General features: G+C 43.3%; 1 non-coding gene across 1 annotated transcript; it reads left to right on the top strand.

Moving 5' to 3' along the window:
- Window positions 1-14,283: 14,283 nt before the first annotated feature.
- trnas-uga (transfer RNA serine (anticodon UGA)) lies at window positions 14,284-14,365 on the top strand. The gene has a single exon. It is a non-coding gene; the product is annotated as a tRNA-Ser (tRNA).
- The last annotated feature ends 6,135 nt before the right edge of the window (window positions 14,366-20,500 follow it).

The raw sequence follows: 20,500 nt of genomic DNA, 5'->3' as shown, positions 1-20,500 counted from the left end.
ACAGAGAGTGGTGGATGCATGGAATGCACTGCCGCCAACAGTGGTGAAAGCAGATACGATAGGGTCTTTTAAGAGCCTCTTAGATAGGTACATGGAGCTTAGAAAAATAGAGGGCTTTGCACTAGGGAAATTCTAGGAAGTCTCTAGAGTTGGTTACATGGTTGGCACAAACATTGTGGGCCAAATGGCCTGGAATGTGCTGTAAATTTCTATGTTTAAAGTGTATTGTCTCCTTGCATTTGCCCTTCCAAGGTGCAACACCTCACATTTGTCTGGGTTAAACTCCATCTGCCATTTCTCTGCCCATATCTGCAACTAATATATTCTTTGCCAGTTTTCTACACCATCCACAACTCCACCAATCTTGGTATCCTCGCAAACTTAGTAACCCACTCAACTACATTTTCATCAAGGTCATTTATATACATCACAAACAGCAGAGATCCCTGCAGAGCTCCACTAATTACAGACCTCCAGCTCGAATGAGTCCCTTCAACAACTACCCTGTCCATTTTTGCTTTTTTTAGGTGACTCAGACATGAGGAGTGTGAGTGTTGGTGCCAGAGCCCTATAGAAGTCGGGAAAGAGAGGATAAAAGAACCAGATTCAGGCAAGGCCAGTCTTTTTGGCTGCACAGGCATGGAAAGTGTCAGCATCAGTGGCTTAAACTCAGCTGCAAATAAAAGGACGGTAGGCTCAAGCGAAGCGGTCATTGTTGGAGTGTGCCAGTGATAGAGTGTGGAGGCTTTGGCTTAACAGGCTTCAGCGTGAACAGGCAGAAACACAGTTAAGAAAAGGTAAGCCTTTTTCTTTTTTATTATAGAGTAGTCAGGATGGAATGCTCCTCCTATCAGATGCAGGAATTCAGGATACCTGATGGTTGCCCTGATGTCTACATCTGCGTGAAGTGCACCCAACTTCAGATCTTGACTGACCGGGTCAAAGAGTTGGAACTGGAGTTGGATATACTCAGGATCGTTCGGGAGGCTGCAGATATTGTAGATGAGACTCTTGAAGAGGTGGTTACATCCAGAGTACAGGATTCAGACAGTAGATGGGTGACCACCAGGAGAGGTAAGGGGATTAAGAAGTCAGTGCCCTATGGCCATTCCCCTTTGCAACAAGTAGACAGACAGACAGACATACTTTATTGATCCCGAGGGAAATTGGGTTTTGTTATAGCCACGCCAACCAAGAATAGTGTAGAAATATAGCAATATAAAACCATAAATAATTAAATAATAATAAGTTAATCATGCCAAGTGGAAATAAAGTCCAGGACCAGTCTATTGGCTCTTGGCTCTGTTTTCCTCAAATAACTGACACTCCGAGGGAGGAGTTGTAAAGTTTGATGGCCACAGGCAGGAATGACTTCCTATGACGCTCAGTGTTGCATCTCGGTGGAATGAGTCTCTGGCTAAACGTACTCCTGTGCCTAACCAGTACATTATGGAGTGGATGGGAGACATTGTCCAAGATGGCATGCAACTTGGACAGCATCCTCTTTTCAGACGCCACCGTCAGAGAGTCCAGTTCCACCCCCACAACATCACTGGCCTTACGAATGAGTTTGTTGACGTTGTTTGCTGAAGGTACCCCTTTGGATACCCCTTTATACCCCAAGTATACCCCTTTGGATACCCCTTTATACCCCAAGTATACCCCTTTGGATACTGCTGGGCAGGATGACTCATTAGATCACGGCAGCAGCAGCCACACTGGTGGCACTGTAGCCGAATCTAAGCCTTGATTGATTGAGTCCCTAAAATCAGGCAGTGTGGTATTTTAGGGACTCAATTGTTAGGGGGACAGAAAGGAGATTCTGTGACTACAAAAAAGACATCAGGATGGTGTGTTGCCTCCCAGGTGCTGGGGTCCATGACATATCAGAGTAGCTGCAGGATATTCTCAAGGGGGACGGGGAGCAGCTAGAGGTCATGGTGCATATCAGCATCAAAGACATAAGCAGAAAAGGGGAAGAGGTCCCACGCAGTGAGTATATAGAGTTAGGAAAGAGGCTGAAGAGGATAACCTCTAAGGTTATAATCTCTGGATTACTTCTGATGCCAAGGGCTAGTGCAGGTAGGAATGGGGCAGTAGCACGGATGAATGAGTGGCTGGGGAGATGGTGCAGGGGACAGGGTTTCAAGTTCTTTGATCATTGCAACCTTTTCTGGGGAAGGTGTGACCTGTACAAGAGGGACGAGTTGCCCCTGAACTGGAGGGTAACCAATACCCTGGCCTGGAGAGTTGCTGATGCTACTCGGGAGAGTTTAAACTGGTTTTGCAGGGGGCTGGGAACCAGAGCCCCAGGTCAGTAAGGGAAGGATTGGACCAGAAGGTAGATGTAAAGAGAAAGTATTGAAAGGCAAAATTTACATAACGGAAAAGATAGGTTGGATAGTTTGAAGTTTGTATATTTTAATGCTGGGGTATTATGGGTAAGGGGGATGAACTAAGCATGGATCAGTACTTGGAACTGTGATGTAGACATTACTGAAACTTAGCTGAAAGAGGGGCTGGAATGGCCAATTGATGCATCAGGTTTTTGAAGTTTTAGAAAAGACAAAGGAGGTAAAAGAGGGGTGGAGTTGCACAACTGATCAGGAGCAACATCACAGCTGCTTAATGGAGGGGTCAGACATTAAGTCCATTTGAGTGGAATTCAGGAATAGGAAAGGTGCAATACATTGATGGGATTGTACTACTGACCCCCTTATAGCCACGATGACATTGAGGAACAGATATGTAATCAGATTAAGGAAATAAGTAAAAATAACAGGATTGTCATCGTGGGGATTTCAACTTCTCTAATATAAACTGGGACCTTCTTGACATAAAGGGTTTAGACGGGGCAAAATTTGTTAAGTGTATCTAGAAAGGTTTCTTAAATCAATATGTGGAAGGTCCAATGACAGGAGGAGCTGTACTGGACCTGGTGTAGGGTTATCAGCGTGGCCAGGTGAATGACCTTTCAGTGAGTGAGCAGTTAGGGAACAGCGACCACAGCTCCGTAGCTTTCAGGATAGCTTTTGATAAGGATAGGCATGGTCCTTGTGGGGGAGTTTTAAATTGGAGTAAGCTAAATTACAAGGGCATTAGGCAGGAACTAAGAAGCATTAATTGGGAACACTTTCTCTGGCAAGTCCACATCAGACACTTGGAGGGTGTGCTGCCTTTATGGCAGTTATTTAGTTTATAATATTTTCGCTTAGTAATTTGTTAGCATTTTTTAGTTAAAGTTAGGATTGTTTAAGTAAATTCATTTGTCTGTAATATATCGCGGCTGCGTTGACGTCACATCCGGTTTCGCCACGTCTTGTGGGAAAATACCGGTTTGGGATAAACGCAAGGGTGGGGGTCATTCACATGTGGCGCCCTGCGCTAGTTAAGTTGTTCTCTACGCACCAAAGACACAGTGAAAGCAACGCTGTAAGTCATTAGATAATCGATATGTTGAGTTAAAATTTTAACGCCGATTCTGTTAAAAGTAACGACGGTCGATAAGGTTTATGTTTTTGTTAGTTAAAGAGTCGGGATAGTTTGTATTGAAGTGTATTTAAAGCAGTCAATGGAGCAGGTAGATTCTGACTGTATGCTGCACTTTAATGTAATGTAGTTATTGTAGTTTTACCTTTGCAAGTATTCACAATGTAACTGTGATATCTAGAAGGAAACAAACACTGTACCAATCTTGTATTGTTTTATCAACAGTTTTCACCATACGTTAATGTGAAGAGTGAACAGTAAATGGTTAATCTTACTGCGACCTTGTTTTCATTGACTCCGGTTTATCTTGACGTTTAACTCGGTGTTACGTTACACCCGAGCGAGAACGTTACAGAGGGTGTTCAAAGATCAATTGCACAGAGAACAGGAAATGTGCTCACTAACTAATTTACGGTAGAGGGTTATTACTGGGAAATCAGCAATTTTTACAAAATTGCAACAGGTAAAACATTTTTTTAAAATGGCACACCAGATGAGGTGAAGTGTCTTTTTCTGAAATTGCACAGGCACCAAAGTTAGCCGGCCGTGGTGAAGCGGCATCTGCACCAGACTTTGAGGTGAGCGGTCCTGATGGGATCGAGTTTGGCTGGCTCCTTGCACTCTTCCCATCCGTGCAGGATTGAGTGTCGAGCTAGCAACTCGGCCTCGTAAAAGGCAGACAAAAATGCTGAAGAAACGGCAAGGATGCTGCCTGATGTGCCACAAGGCGTGGAGAGAAACAATAAGCATGCACCAAAGATGATGTATATTCTTAATGTTGATTTTCTTTTGTGTAATTAGCATTTTAACTAAAGATTTTTTTCAGAAACAAAATAATTTGATATAGAATTAAATGACCTTGGATAAGGATCCAAGATTAATTTTATTCCCCATATACAATTACATGTATTAGGAATTTGCTATGATGTGTTGGACAATGAACTCATCCTGCAGCTCAAGTGCCAGCCAGCTTACACTGCCCCCTGCTGTTGATCTTTGTGTATTTTATCCGAAAGATGATGCTTGCAATTACAGTAGTTGAAACAGATAGGGATTTCTCAGTTTATTTGTGTCAAGGTATATCAGGACATTTGAATTTAACGATAGGTTAAATAACTAATAAACTATTCAGGAAAATGATTACCAAGAATCGACTCTTTCTCAAAACTCGCTAAATATGTGTTCTGTAGCTCTACTCCACGGGAACATACTTTAGAAAGATCGAAACAATGATCTCCACTGACTCAGCCAACTCATCCGCAAACACAATGGACTCTTCTCAAAAATTAGGCAGACAGGTTGTTAAAAATTGCCTATCATCAGTGATAGTGAAATCAAAAATTTTACCTTGTCAAATATCTTCTGGAAATTCTCTATTGACCCTCACCTTCGAGGACTATACATTAATTCTTTCGTAAAACAGTGAAAACTTAACTGAGGATAGGTTGAGTGAGCTAAGTCTTTTCTCTCTGCAGCAAGAGAAGATGAGAGGTGATTTGTTAAGTGTGTACAAGATGACAAGAGGCATAGGTCAAGTGGATAGCCAGAGATCTTTCCCCTGGGTGGAAATGGTTAATTCAAGGGGATATAATTTTAAGATGATTGAAAGAAAGTATAGGTTGGGATGTTAGAGGACAGCTTTTTTAAGCAGAGAACGCTGAGAGTGCGGAATGCCCTGCCAGGGGTCACCAATACATCAGGGACATTTAAGAAGCTCTTCAATAGTCACCTGGATTATAGAAAAATAGAGGGCTGTGAAAAATAGAGAATTAAATTGATTTTAGTGTCAGTTATAAGGTCAGCACAACATTGTGGGCTGAAGGGGCTGTATTGTGCTGTATTGTTCTACGCTCCACGTTCTGACTACTTAATGGGAGTAGGTTACCCTCCAGAGCTAATGAATCAAGCTAAGGCATCAGAGCCTCACAGAATAACAGCATTATTACATTGTATCCTATCTTAGATGTCCTAGAGCGTTTTATTTCTAAGAAATTAATTTGGAAAACAGTCATTGATTTGTGTAGGTGAATGGAAAAGCCATAGAGTCCACTCTTCTGTATCTGAGTGAACAGTTAACTTGTTTCAGATGTTGTTATTGAGGGATTGATGCTGGTTCTAACTCTAGGATAGCTCCTGATGACCTTTTCCTGGAGCAAGAGATATACAATGTTACTTGACATCAGTATAATGCTGAGCCGGTAGGATTAGTCTGATTGCAACACCCATTTTGAGATGGCTGTTCAGGCATCTGTATCAACTCTAAGTGGTGTGATTTTAACTTGATGTAGGGGTTCGTTACGGTTCCTGCGTATTCAGTTAGAAGCTCAAACTTAGGTCACCTTGTCCTGCAGAGCTCACATTCCCGCTATTGTTCTCTATCCCGTCCCGGTAAGGAAGAGATTCAAATGTACCTCCTCCAACCTCAGCTACTGTATTCTGTGCCCTCTGCCTTCAGTGTGACCAAGAGCAGATGAGGAGGACTGAGATGGGCCAGTTTCATACATGTGTCTACTGCTCCCCAGATAAGGGCCCTTGCCCTTCCCACTGCAGTATCATGTTGCTTGATACCAGCTCTTCAGTTCCAGAAACTTCCACATGAATCCCTGCCTCAATCATTGAGGAACTACCAGTGTGTACAATCACATCTTTGGCAGTAATAACCAGCAGGATGCTGTTGATCTCCATGTTCTTGAATTAAGATGCTATCATAAATTTTGAATTGAACTACAAGGTGAGTTGTTTAGCTGTATCAGGATTCTTAATGCCGGTGCAGTACAAATGCCATCTTTGAAGTTTAAAATGCTTTCAGTTGTTCTTCGTTAAGAGTCACAGGGTCATCTGAGCACTTCTTGTCCTTCAGCAGATTGCTGAGAGGTTGAGCAGTAGTCCACCAATCTGCCACTAGCTTGCCATTACATTAATTAGCAATAGTTTTATCTGAAATAGCTGTCAAATTTTGTTTCATCTCTGTGATTCTAACATGAGTCACTAGGGGTCACTGTAGAGTCCATGTCATGCCCATCCTGTAATTCTGTGACATAAAGATAATGTCGCTGTTCCTAGAGTCCTGTCATTCCCCTGAGTTCGGTTGGTGGCACTGTACGGGGAGACTGTTCAATGTGAGCTGTAATTCCTTGGGTGGAGCTTCAGAAGTAGGTGTTTCCCAAGGTGGAGCACCTGTAGTAATGTCACCAGCAGGGTCCCTAGCAGGACTACCCAGTTGAAGTCACAGAGGCACTCTTCCAAGCAACACACACAAAATGCTGGTGGAACACAGCAGGCCAGGCAGCATCTATAAGGAGAAGCACTGTCGACGTTTCGGGCCGAGACCCTTCGTCAGGACTAACTGAAAGGAAAGATAGTAAGGGATTTGAAAGTAGGAGGGGGAGAGGAAAATGCGAAATGACAGGAGAAGACCAGAGAGGGTGGGGTGAAGCTGAGAGCTGGAAAGGTGATTGGCAAAAGGGATACAGAGCTAGAGAAGGGAAAGGATCATGGGACAGAATCATGGCCGAAGCACCGCGACAACTCTCTGATACTTCCTCTTATTTACCCCTTGATAATCCCAGTGGCCACATATTTTAATTCCACATCCCATTCCCATTCTGATATGTCTATCCATGGCCTCCTCTACTGTCAAGATGAAGCCACACTCAGGTTGGAGGAACAACATCTTATATACCGGCTGGATAGCCTCCAACCTGATGGCATGAACATTGACTTCTCTAACTTCTGTTAATGCCCCTCCTCCCCTTCTAACCCCATCCCTGATATATTTAGTTTTTTTTCCCTCCTTTTTTTTCTTTCTCTCTCTGCCCAGCACTCTGCCTGTTCTCCATCTCCCTCTAGTGCTCCCCTCCCCCTTTCTTTCTCCCGAGTCCCCCCATCCCATGATCCTTTCCCTTCTCCAGCTCTGTATCCCTTTTGCCAATCACCTTTCCAGCTCTCAGCTTCACCCCACCCCCTCCAGTCTTCTCCTATCATTTAGCATTTTCCCCTCCCCTCCTACTTTCAAATCTCTTACTAGCTTTCCTTTCAGTTAGTCCTGACGAAGGGTCTCGGCCCAAAACATCGACAACGCTTCTCCCTATAGATGCTGCCTGGCCTGAGCGTTCCACCAGCACTTTGTGTGTGTTGCTTGAATTTCCAGCATCTGCAGATTTCCTCGTGTTTGCCTTTTAGAGGCACTTTTCCATTTTGTTTTAGTTCACTTTGAAACTTCATACATTGCATATCGATTCAACTACCATCTTGTTCTTTCACTCGTTCAGTCAATGCAAAGATTTGCTCTTTAGACTTTTTACTGTCTCTAATACTTCTGTATTATCCATCTGTAAATACATGAACAGACCATCAGAGGGCGCTGTACGAGATCCTTCCATCTTCACTCGTTTCCCTGCTCTATGTAAAATACATATCATACATTTTTCACAAACTTGATTTACAGCTTGTGATAAACCAGGGACATACCATGTTTGATTTATATGATCCACAAATCCCCTCTTCAGCCTCTGGGGAAAGTTACTGTGGGTTGATGTTACTTTATGCGGCTCAGCTGTGAGCATCTTACCCATTTCATTTGGCTCAAGTGCCCAAAGTTGCAATGAGACTTTAGAGAGTAAAGGTTCCACATCAACACTGAATAACAGCCCTCCTACAACTTTGTGTCCAAAGATTGCCTCTGCCTCTAATGTACTAAGAAGCAATAAAAGAAAACCTTTCACAAACAAGGGAAAACCTGGCAGATGCTGGAAATGCAATCAACACACACAAAATGCTGGAGGAGCTCAGCAGGCCAGGCAGCATCTATGGAAAAGCGTAAACAGTCGTCTTACCAGGCCAAGACCCTTCAGCAGGACTTTGCCTCATTCCAATCACCACAGTCTACATCCAGTTATTTCCAGAACCTTGTAGCACGACAGTCCTTGAAGACCCTTGTCCAAGGTCCATTGCAGCCTTACCTGTGGAATCTGCTAGGGTGAGATGGTGTCCACTGTTCTTCTGATCTCGTATCATCCACTGAACTTTCAGAGGAGTCACGATGCTGGCACAATATCAGAATCACTTACTTATATTTCAGAGGTGTAGAGAGCAATTTTCTTACCAATATAGGGGTCCCATTTCTGCTACATAAAATGGTCATTTCCAGCCGAGTCATAATAAGCTCTACAGTGAAGATAACAGTGCCATTTGCTGAATTGTAGGTCTAAACAGAATCTAGAGAAATCTCCGGAAGCTTTCAAGGCACTTTCGCAAAAATTGTTCCGAACTGCTTAGTAAGTTGGTAATGAGTAACTGCCACTTGTATAAAAGAGGTTGACTGCTACTGAAATAAATAATCCATGGCTCTCTGGTAAACACACATTAAGTCCCTCAGGAGTGCAGGTAATCATAGCTAGCATTTTACACAATAAATCTCTTTCATATAAGTTTACAGGCACAGGATCCTGGTCTCCTATACTAACCTTTACTGGGTCTGATTTTAGGACATTAATAGGCTGTCCTCTGTTGGCAGAATGCAATTCCAGCTGATGACCATTTGCAATTGTACTACTTGTAGGTCCCATAATTTGCTCTTTCAGCAGTCCTGAATATTGATCCATTTTCTGTATTATCTTCTGATTATATATTCTTCTGCAGCTCACCTTTACCTTGTTGTGCCTCCATAATCTTAGACCAATTAGCCTTTTCAGGGAAGGCAGCATGAAATACATTGTACATATTTTTATAAAAATATTCATTTGGCATGGTAGCAGGTCCTGGCCTGGGTTTGCAATGTCCATGAAAACCCCGAAATTTAAACTCATAACATTTGAATTTGGGACCGAACCAGGCCCTCATTAATCCATAATACTAGGTCTGTGACACAAAACAATTGTTTTAAGTTTCTGAATAGCTTTTTCCAAACCTTTCTCCGTTCTTCTACCATAGCCCATAATTCTCCGGCTGTCCAAGGTTGATATGCACTCCTTGGTTCCTCATCCATAATTCTTCCATCAATCCTTTCCCTTTATAATTAAACATACATCTTGCTGGCATCCCCTTATTTGGGACAGGGAAGGATTCCCCTTGTCCCATAATTACCAATTTCTAGTCTTTCTTCCTCACCCTACTTACTGATTTTCTCTTTCTTTTTTTGACTACAGTGTCCTGTAGGGATTAAATTTATGAGGTCAGTTTCCAATAGTACCAGTGCATCCCTGATGCTAGATTTCAGGAGTCACGGACACTCTTACTCTATGGATTTGGTGCATCCCTGACACTCTTGCTGGTCCAATCTAATCATTGATACCCATGTATCACTGCTGTAAGGGTCAGAGTCACAGAGAGAGGAACTGATCTACTCAATAGACAGTAGCACAGGTTGTAGTGTATAGAACAGGAGCAGGGCAGAGCCTTGAATTTGCTACTCACCTGGAAAGGCCACACAAAGCAAAATGAAAACTTTCTTTTTGGTAATCACTCTTCTGCCAGTTTCCCCATGAGTAGGGGAAACTGCTTAATTTACTTAATTTACTCAAATACAGCTACTACACATCAATTCAAGGTCAGGATGTACTCTATTCACAGCTTAGTCAGTGCCTTTGGCGTTCTTCCTGTAATGCATCTGTTTGTCTTTCTGCAGTTTATATTCACAAGGTTTCATCAGCATAATGCTGCATAAACACTATTAGCAAAGCACTCGGGTACAATACAGGTTCCATTTTGTTACAGACAAAAATGCCATTTTGTTACTACAAGTACATCTCTACAACCAGTCCTTGCCAACCACAGTGCCTGACAGCTACTCTCAATTTCCCACATTCAGCCCATATCCCTCTAAGCCCCCCCCCCCCCCTTCCAGGTGCCTATCCAAGTGCTTCCTGAATGTTTTAAGAGCTGAAATGTGTTAGAGATTCAGAACAACACACACAAAATGCTGGAGGATCTCAAAAGGTCAGGCAGCATCTGTGGAAGGGGATAAGCAGTCAGCCTTTCAAGTTAAGACCTTTATCAGGTCTGTTAGAGATTAACACTGTTAATGAAATATACATACTGGGCAAAGGAGAGCAGAAAATGAGAGTCCATGGATAATAGGGGGGCAAGTGAAGTTAGATGACTTAAGAGCTGATAATGAGAAAGGTATGAAAATAAACGATGTGGGAGTGTGGAGGTGCAGTGAACATGCAGAACCCGTGCTGGGCGGGGTCTGGCCCCTACAGGCCAGCACTCCTGTTGATGTTGCTCTACAGTGTCCGCTCCCTGGAAGACAAACTGGATTGCCTTCATTTGTGGCTAACCCAGGGCAAGATGAGGAACTGCTGCATGCTTGTTCTTGCAGAAATACGGCTCCGGAATAACATCCCACACACCATCAAACTTCAGACCATGTCACTCAGGGAGCTGTGCTAGTATCAATTTTGTAACTGTCTGTGCCATTATAGCTATATGTGCTGTGTGTGACTGTATGTACTGTGTTTTACAACGTGACCCTGGAGAAACATTATTTTGTTTAGGTTGAATGACAATTAAACTTGAACTCTATCAAACCTCTCAGAGGGCACAGTCTCAGAACAGAGAGATGTCCATTTGAACAGAGGTGAGGAGGAATTTCTTTTAGCCAGACGATGTTGAATCTATGGAATTCATTGCCACAGACAGCTGTGGAGGCCAAGTGATTAGGTATATTTAAAGTGGCAGCTGATGGGTTCTTGATTAGCAAGGGTGTCAGAGATTACAGAGAAAAGGCAGAAGAATGAGGTTGAGAGGGATAATAAATCAACCATAATGGAATGGCAGAGCAGTCTCAATGGGCTAAATGGCCTAATTCTGCTCTGATGTCCAGTGGTCTCTCTTCATTCTCCTATGGTCCAGGAAATAAAATCCTATCCTATTCAACTTTTCCCTAAACCTCAGATCCCCAAGTCCTTGTAAATTTTCTCTGTATTCTTCCAATCTTATTGATATCTTTCCTGTAGGTGGGTGACCAGAACAGCACACAGTACTCCAAATTTGGCCTCACCAATGTGTTATACAATTTCAACCTAACATCCCGACTCCTATAATCAGTACTTAATGATGTCCAATGTGCCAAAAACTTTGTTTATGACCCTATCCAGCTGTGACCCCACTTTCAAGGAATTATTGATATGCATTCCCAGATCCCTCTGTTCTACTGCAATCCTCAGGGTGCCACCGCTCACCATGTATGTCCTCCCAAAGTGTAACATGTCACACTTGTCTGCATTCAATTCTTTCTGTTATTTTTCCAGCTGGTCCAGATCCTGCTGCAAGATTTGATAACCCTGCTTGCTGTCCACTATGCCCCCAACCTTGGTGTCATCCACAAATTTGCCGATCCAGATCATTGATATAGATGGACCCAGCACACGACTAATCGCAGGTCCCCAACTGGAGAGGCAACTATCTACTACCACTCACTGGCTTCCCCCACAAAGCCAATGTCTAATCTGATTTACCATTTCATCCTGAATGCCAAGCCACTGAAATTTTTTGACCAGCTCCCATGCGGGACTTTGTCAAAATCTTACTAAAGTCCATGCAGACAACATCCACTGCCTTTCCTTCATCAACTTTCTTGGCAACCTCCTTGAAAAAAGATCAGTTTGACATGAAGATCAACACATAAAGCCATATTGACTATCCCTAATCAGACCTGTCTATCCAAATACTTATATATCTGGTCCCTTAGAATACCTTCCAGTAATTTATCTTCTACAGATGTCAGGCCTGTAAGTTCCCGGCTCTTTCTTAGAGCCTTTCTTGAACAATGGAAAAACATTAGCTATCCATCAACCCTCCTACTTACATCCAGTTAATGACATGGAGAGGGTTGAGAGTTTCAAGTTTCTAGGAGTGAACATCACCAATTGCCTGTCCTGAACCAACCACATAGACACCACAGCCAAGAAAGCTCATCAGTGCCTCTATTTCCCCAGGAGGCTAAAGAAATTTGGCATGTGCCCTCACCAACTTTTGTTGATGAACCATACCCCGATACTTAATGGCTTGGAATAGCAACTGCTCTGCCCGTGACTGTGAGAAACTGCAGAGTCAGCAGACCATGGAAACTAGCCTCTATCGTGTCTATGCTTCCTGCTGTTTCATTAAAGTAGCCAGCATAATCAAATACCCCATCCGTGCTCAACATTCTCTCTCTTCTGAAACAAAAAAAATAAAATTCATCCCTTGATCTTTTCTGATTCAACAGCAAGAGCTATCTGCAAACCAAAGAGGCACTGTACACGCATTCAAGTTCATAAGAAATTACATTATTAAAGCTGTAGAAAAAATACAATACATACAGAAATAAAGTTGGTATGTGGAGTAAGTTTTTTTTTACAGCTGCACAGACCATTGCTCTGAGCATGAGATTTTTACACAGCCTGAGAACTCGTGGCACTTTAAAAGCTCTTTTCTGTTGTCGTATGCACATCAACCAAACACAAACCTCAACTCACAACAGAAGTAAACGATATCAGGCAGTCAAAACAACTGACAAGCACCATGGCAAAAGTAAAATGTTTTGATTAGACGCAACGGGCCAGCGATTTATTAACAATGAGGTACTGTACTGACTTTCATCTGTGGTTATTATTATTATTTGTAACAGTGTTGTGACTTGAAACACTGACATTATACATACATTGAGGTTCTAAACTGTTCCAAAGTAAAGGTTGAGGTGCGTTTATTATTTAGAAAATATATGGATTATATTCGTTAACATCAGTAATTAGTATTTAAAATAGTATTTTAATTTCACTATTATATTAACATAGATTTCAAAATTATTTTAGTATAATTTCAAAATTATATTAACATTATATAAAAGTAAATCCCTGCTACGGGACAACACAATAAAGGAAATTTCAGTAACTGCGCGGCCGCGAACCCACACAGCTTAGACAGGAAGTGCATGAGCGACAAAATGATCCTTTATCAACCAATCACTAAGCCACGCCCTCAATATATTGCCGAAGGAAACCGCGGGGGTATCGCTCTTTCTTTCCATCGGGCAGAAGATACAAAACCCTAAGGTAATGAAGCACCGGGATCGAGGACAGTTTCTCCCCCGCTGTTCCCTGGTATGCACTCGCAATCTACCTCGTTACGAACTCGTGTTTTATTGTTTACCTGCCTGCACTGCACTTTCTATGTAAATGTTACACATTATTCTGCATTGTTATTGCTTTACTTTATATTACCTCAATGAACCGTGTAATGTTTTCATCTGTATGAACAATATGCACGGCAAGCTTTTGTCCCCCCCGTACCTCGGTGCATGTGACAATACACCAATTACAATAATTAAGGTTTTCAACCCAGAAGAATGGAATTAATCACCAAATGGACGTTGCAAATTTCAATGAGTGCAGTATGTTGTCCCCAAATAACCAGAGGAAAGGTGACAACTGCAAACGAAAATGGTTAATCGATCCACAAGTTTCCGACGCTGACATCCTGATGTTGGAAAACTTTGCCACCAGATTTGTTCGGCTGGTGTAGAAACGAACAGATGAAAACCGGCAGGGAGCAGTTACTGACACCGGCAACGGTGACAGAAGCCCAGTTTAAAGTGCGGAACAATGAGCGGGCTGGTATAGTTCCATGTGGCAACGTCTGGGCTGGCGCGGTCGCCCGCACGAAAACGGGAAGAGGGCCGCCGATGGCTCTCGAACTGGGAATGCCGCAGCCAAAGCCGAGCGGGAGGGAATGGGGGCATTTCCTGGGCGTCTCTAGTTACGGAAGCGGGAGGAGCTGTGAAGAGTGACATTCTGCCGTATCCTTGTCAGGGCAGCGATGGCCGAGTGGTTAAGGCGTTGGACTTGAAATCCAATGGGGTCTCCCCGCGCAGGTTCGAACCCTGCTCGCTGCGTTTAGGTATTTTTCTCCACTCCGCAACATTTTCGCCTCGCTGTGTGGAAATACATCCGTTCCACGAAACGACGGAATCACCCGTTTGCCTTCCTGACATGGTGATCTCCACATTGCAGTACCGGCAGTCTCTTGTGATAAATAGGCAAGAACCATTATTTCCACCCCGAAAAGAAATACTGTGACTTGCAATTGCTGGAAACTGATTATTCGTGCTTAGGGAGCTGTGCAATTTAGGCCGGGATGGGAGGAAGAGAGATCACTTTATTACTACCCCAGCCCTCTACCACAAGTTACAATAAGCATAACCATATTGCAACTTTAAGCTCTAGTATTTTAATTTTAAAAAAACGTGTATATCTTTAGATTCCAGCCCTCCTAATACGAGCAAGCCATTCAATCAGGAAACGGCAGTAAATCAGCTGCAGTTGTAAGGAAGCAACTCAAAACTGTGAATTTATTACATACTTCAGAGAACGCCAGGTGCAAAGTCTGCGACTGCAACTTGTGGTGACCCACTTTATTAGATCAACCCTGACTACAAACATCGCCATCTTCCCTTCCTATCGGAATCAGGTTTAGTAAGTCTGGCATATGTATGAAATGTGTTGTGAATGCACACTGTAATGCATTGTCCTGTCTCCGTTCCCCTTCACACTCTACACCTCAGACTTTCAGTGCAAATCTGAGTCTCGTCACTTGCAGAAGTTCTCTGATGACTCTGCCGTGGCTGGGTGTGTTAGAGATGGACAGGAGTCGGTGTACAGAGAACTGGTGGACAAGTTTGTGGGGTGGTGCGGGACGAATCACCTGCTCCTGTATGTGGCCAAAAACAGGTAGCAGCGTATAAGCAGGATATTCCAGCCAGAAAAATCAATATCACAACTTGAAATCTCTCCTTGCCTATGCCTTATCACAGGCATTTCCTTTGTGCCCTCCACCCTGACTTCAAATTACCACTCAAAATTAGACAAAGGCCAATCTGAAATATCAACTCTTGTTTCTCTCTTCCAGTTTCGGTCTGACCTGCTGAGTCCTTCCAGCATTTTCTCTTTTAAAATGATGTTTATTAATAGAAAAGTATTGGACTAAAGGTTGAGGAGAATAGGTACAACTTGTCCGGACAACACCATTGGCCCTTTAAGAGCCTTTGGTTAATGCCTAGCCTGACACTGCAACACTCCGTCATTATCACAGTAAGTATTGGTTCAGTATTTACTTAAATTCCTGGAATGGAATTTGAACACAATCTTTTGAGTCTGAGTGGAGAACATTACCCACCAAAACCCAGCATCATGACATTTTTTCCCACAAATCTGCCCAAACCTTTTCTAGAATAAAAAAAATTGTACCTCCCTCACTTGGAAACCCAACAGTATTTTCTCAGGAACTAGTCAGGACATTCACATAAGTCACCTCATAGGAAATTAGGGAATGGACCTGCAAATGTGTTATGAAATCCAATCTTCTTACCACGATCTCCAAACGCAGTTCATGATTGGAGCCAGTCTTCATAGTGGTAGCTGTGAATATAATTGACGTAGGCATTGTCTCTGGAAAAAAATTGCCTCCACAGCCCTCTGTGGCAATGAATTCCACCAATTCGCCACCTTCTGGCTAAAGAAATTTATCCTCATCTCTGTTCTAAAGGGATGTCTTTCTATTCTGAGGCTGTGCCCTCTGGTCCTAGACTCCCCCCTCTATAGGAAACATCCTCTCTACATACACCTTATCTAGGCTTTTCAGTATTTGATAGGTTTCACTGAGATCCCTCTAGTGAGTACAGGCCCAGAGCCATCAAACACTTCTCATATGTTAACCCCTTCATTCTTGAGAACCTCTTTTGGACCCTCTCCAATGCCAGCACATCATTTCTTTGATAAGGGCCCAAAACTGCTCACAATACTCCGTGCGGTCTGACCAATACCCAATAGACCCTCAGCATTAAATCCTAGCTTTTATATTCTAGCCCTCCCAAAATCAGTGGCAACGTTGCATGTGCCTTTCTTAACACTGACGTTCCTGCAAGTTAGCCCTTTGGGAATGCTGCATGAGGACTCCCAAGTCCCTTTGCACCTCAGCTTTTTGAATTTTCTTCCCATTTAGAAAATAAGCTTTTATTCCATCTACCAAAGTGCATGATAATACAATTCCCTACACTATATTCCATTTGCCACTTCTTTGTGCAGTCTCCCAATCTGTCCAAGTCCCCCTGCAGACTCCCTGTTTCCACAACACTACCTGCCCTCCACCTATCCTTGCAAACCTGGCTAGACATCCAATGCTGTCATCCAAATCATTGACATATAATGTGAAAGGAGGAGGTCCCAATAGTGACCACTGCAGGACACCACTTATCACTGGCAGCCAAACAGAAAATGCCCCCCTTTATACCTACTGTGCCCCTGTCAGTCTGCCAATCTATCCATGCTAGCATCTTTCCTGTAATACCATGGCCTCTTAACTTGGTAAACAGCCTCATGTGTGGCACCTTGTCAAAGGCCTTCTGAAAATTCAAGCTAACAACATCTACTGACTCTCCTTTGTCTATTCTGCCTGTTATTTCCTCAGAGAATTCCAATAGATATTTTAGGCAAGATTTCCCCTTAAGGAAACCATGCTATTTTATCACGTAAATGATAAATGTCCTGATGAAGGGTCTCAGCCTGAAACGTCAACTGTTTACTCTTTTTCATAGATGCTGCCTGGCCTGCTGAATTCCTCCAGCATTTTGTGTGTGTTGCTCCTATTTTATCATGTACCTTCTAAAACGGCAAAATCTCATCCTAAATAATGGACTGCAGCATTTTAGCAACCACTGCAGTCAAGGCTAACTGGCCTATAATTTCCTGTCTTTTGCCTTCCTCCCTTCTTAAAGAGTGGAGCCGCATTTGCAATTTTCCAGTCCTCCAACTTTCCCCCAGTTTTTGTTATTTTGCACCTGCCTTTTGCTTTTATGAATGGATTTTAATGTGTTGCATCGGGAAAATAGATGTGAATAACTTAGAGGTCTAAAACCAACCCCAAACCATACGCTACTGCTATTTACAGAGCTTAAAACAAATACAATGGCCAACTAATTACTTTGAGGTTGTCATGCTTTGATTTAACCTAATTTTTGCTTGTTTAATCCTGGCTCATTGGGATTCCCAAGTATCGCGAAAGGTAGGAAAAGGGTAAGAAGATAAAGATTTTAAAAATCGGCAAGTTTTTTTTCTCTCCCATCAGCCGCCCCACACTCTAACCCTCCATGTACTGCCTGTGGTGCCTGAGTCAGCATCACAGTCCCCTACCGACACATGGAGGATGGTCCTCTCTGCTCACGTCCTGCACTTGGCTTCAAGGACTGAAATCATTTCATGGCCCATACTTACTGGCAGAAATTCTGCCCCCTCTCCACCATAATGCCACCAATGTCAAAACACATCCTCAGATAAAATTTACAAGAACGCTGATGAGTCTTGAGTTATAGGGAGAGTTTGAATAGGTTAGGACTTAATTCCTTGGAGCAGAGGAGAATGGGGAGGGGGAAAATTTGATAGAGGTATACACAATAATGGGTATAGGTAGGCTTTTTCCACTGAGGCTGGGTGAGACGAGAACTGGAGATAATGGGTTAAGGGTGAAAGGTGAAATGTTTAAGGAGAACATGGGGGAATCTTCTTCACTCAGAGGGTGGTGAGAGTGTGGAATGAGCTGTCAGTGGAAATGGTGAATGTGAGTTCGACTTCTATGTTTAAGAGAGGTTTAAATACCTACGTAGTAGGTAGTTAAATACCGTTGACCTATTGTGGCAATAGGCAAATTGCAATGGGACCAGGTCCTAGCTGAGGCAAGAGTTCAATCTAGTTATGACCAACCTCCCAAAGCATTTCATCACTGTCGACGTGAGTGTTTCTGGGCGATAGTCGTTAAGGCAGCCCACATTATTCCTCTTAGGCACTGGTATAATTGTTGCCTTTTTGAAGCAACTTCTGCCCATGGCAGTGAGAGGTTGAAAATGTCCTTGAATACTCCAGCCAGTTGGTTGGCACAGGTTTTCAGAGCCGTCAGGACCTTTCGTCTTACTAGGGTTCACTCTCTTTAAAGACAGTCTAACATCGGCCTGAGACACAGATCACAGGGTCAACAGGTGCAGCAGGGATCTTCACATCTGTAGCTGTGTTCTCCCTTTCAAAGCGGGCATAGAAGGCATTGAGTTCATGTGGTAGTGAAGCATCGCTGCCATTCATACTATTGGGTTTCGCTTTGTAGGAAGTGATGACTTGTAGACCCTGTCAGAGTTGCCGTGCATCCGATGTCGCCCCCAACCTTGTTCTAAATTGTCCCTTCACCCTTGAAATAGCCCTCCGCAAATCATACCTGGTTTTCTGGTAAAGGTCTGGGTTGCCAGACTTGAACGCCACAGATCCAGCCTTCAGTAGATGACGTACCTCCTTGTTCATCCACGGCTTTTGGTTTGGGAATGTGCAGTAAGTCTTGGTCAGCACACACTCATCCACACAGGTTTTAATGAAGTCGGTAACAACTGCAGCATACTCATCCAAATTCAAAGATGAAGCCCTGAATACAGTCCAATCCACTGATTCAAAACAGTCCTGTAGGCACTCCTGTGCTTCCCTTGTCCAAACCTTCTTGGTCCTCACTGCTGGTGCTGCAGTCTTCAGCCTCTGTCTATACTCAGGGAGTAGAAGTACAGCCAGGTGATCAGACTTCCTGAAGTGAGGGCGTGGAATAGCACGGTAGGCATTCTTGGCGGTGGTGTAGCAATAGTCCAGTGTGTTGTTTCCTCTGGTATTGCAAGTGATCTGTTGATGATAGTTGCTTAGTGATTTTTTTCCAGACTGGTCTGGTTAAAATCTCCCAAAACGATGGTGAAGGCATTAGGGTACACTGTTTCGTGCATGTTGATCCCATTGCTCAGATTATCTAAAGCCTGATTGACATTGGCCTGAGGTGAAATGTAAACTGCTACCAAACTGACCTTGGAGAACTCCCGTGGTAAAAAGGACGGCACTTAACTGCTAGATATTCCAGTTCTGGTGAGCAGAATTGGGACAGCGCTGATATATTTGTGCACCAAGAGGAGTTGTTCATGAGGCATACTCCTCCACCTCTGCTTTTGAGAGACTCTATAAGATCTATCCTGACATTGTATAGTAAACACAGCAATCTGGATCTCTGCATCTGGTACGGAAGGGGTTAATCAGGATTCCGTGAAACAAAGGACACACATGGTCCTAATGCCCCTCTGATTCAGCACCGTAGCTCTGAGATCATCAGTTTTCTTCACCAGAGACTGCACGTTTGCCAGCAAGATAGTCAGTATAGGGAGTTTAAGACCCCGTTTCTTAAATGCACTTGTAACCCCGCTTTGCACCCACCCTTCCTCCGTAGTATCCAATGTGGGCACTTCCGACCACAATCGGTGTTGCTTTCATCAGTTTTAAGCAGCAATAGTTTGTTTAAATGCATTAAGACATGTTTGTTGACTGTACTGACCTTGGAAGCAGTTGTGCTTTTTAGCTGTATCAGGCTGAAATGGGAATATTTAATCGTATCCATTGAGAGTACTGCTGCTACTCGAAAGTAGCCCTAAGTGCCCCGGAAGTAAGAATCATCGCAAACCCCCACATCTCCTGATGAACCTTTGATCTCAGTATCTGGAGTTGAACTGTGGGCTGTCTTTAGGAGGGTGAATCCAAGAAAAGCATTCAGACCAGATAGAATACCTGGCCGAGTACTAAAGACATGTGCTGACCAACTAGCTCTTTAACCTCTCTTTTCAGCAATGTGTGGTACCCACCTTCAGCTCCAATCATACCAATGCCCAAGAAGAGCGTGGTGACCTGCCTCACTGACTATTGACCAGTTCCACTTATATCAACAGTGAAGAAGTGCTTGAGCGACTGGTGACAAAACATATCAGCTCCTGCCTGTCAGGCAACTTGGATCTGTTCCAATTTGCCTATCGGAGCAACAATCCAAAGCAGATGCCATCTCATTGGCTCTTCACTCAGCCCTGGAACATCTGGACAGCAAAGGTGCATACAGCAGGATGCCCTTAATCGACTACAGCTCAGCATTTAATACCATCATCCCCTCAAAGCCATTCAATAAGCTCTAAGACCTTGGC

The sequence above is a fragment of the Hemitrygon akajei genome, chromosome 23, assembly GCF_048418815.1.
Source record: "Hemitrygon akajei chromosome 23, sHemAka1.3, whole genome shotgun sequence".
Lineage (NCBI taxonomy): Eukaryota > Metazoa > Chordata > Chondrichthyes > Myliobatiformes > Dasyatidae > Hemitrygon > Hemitrygon akajei.
This window is presented reverse-complemented; position numbering and strand designations above follow the sequence as displayed.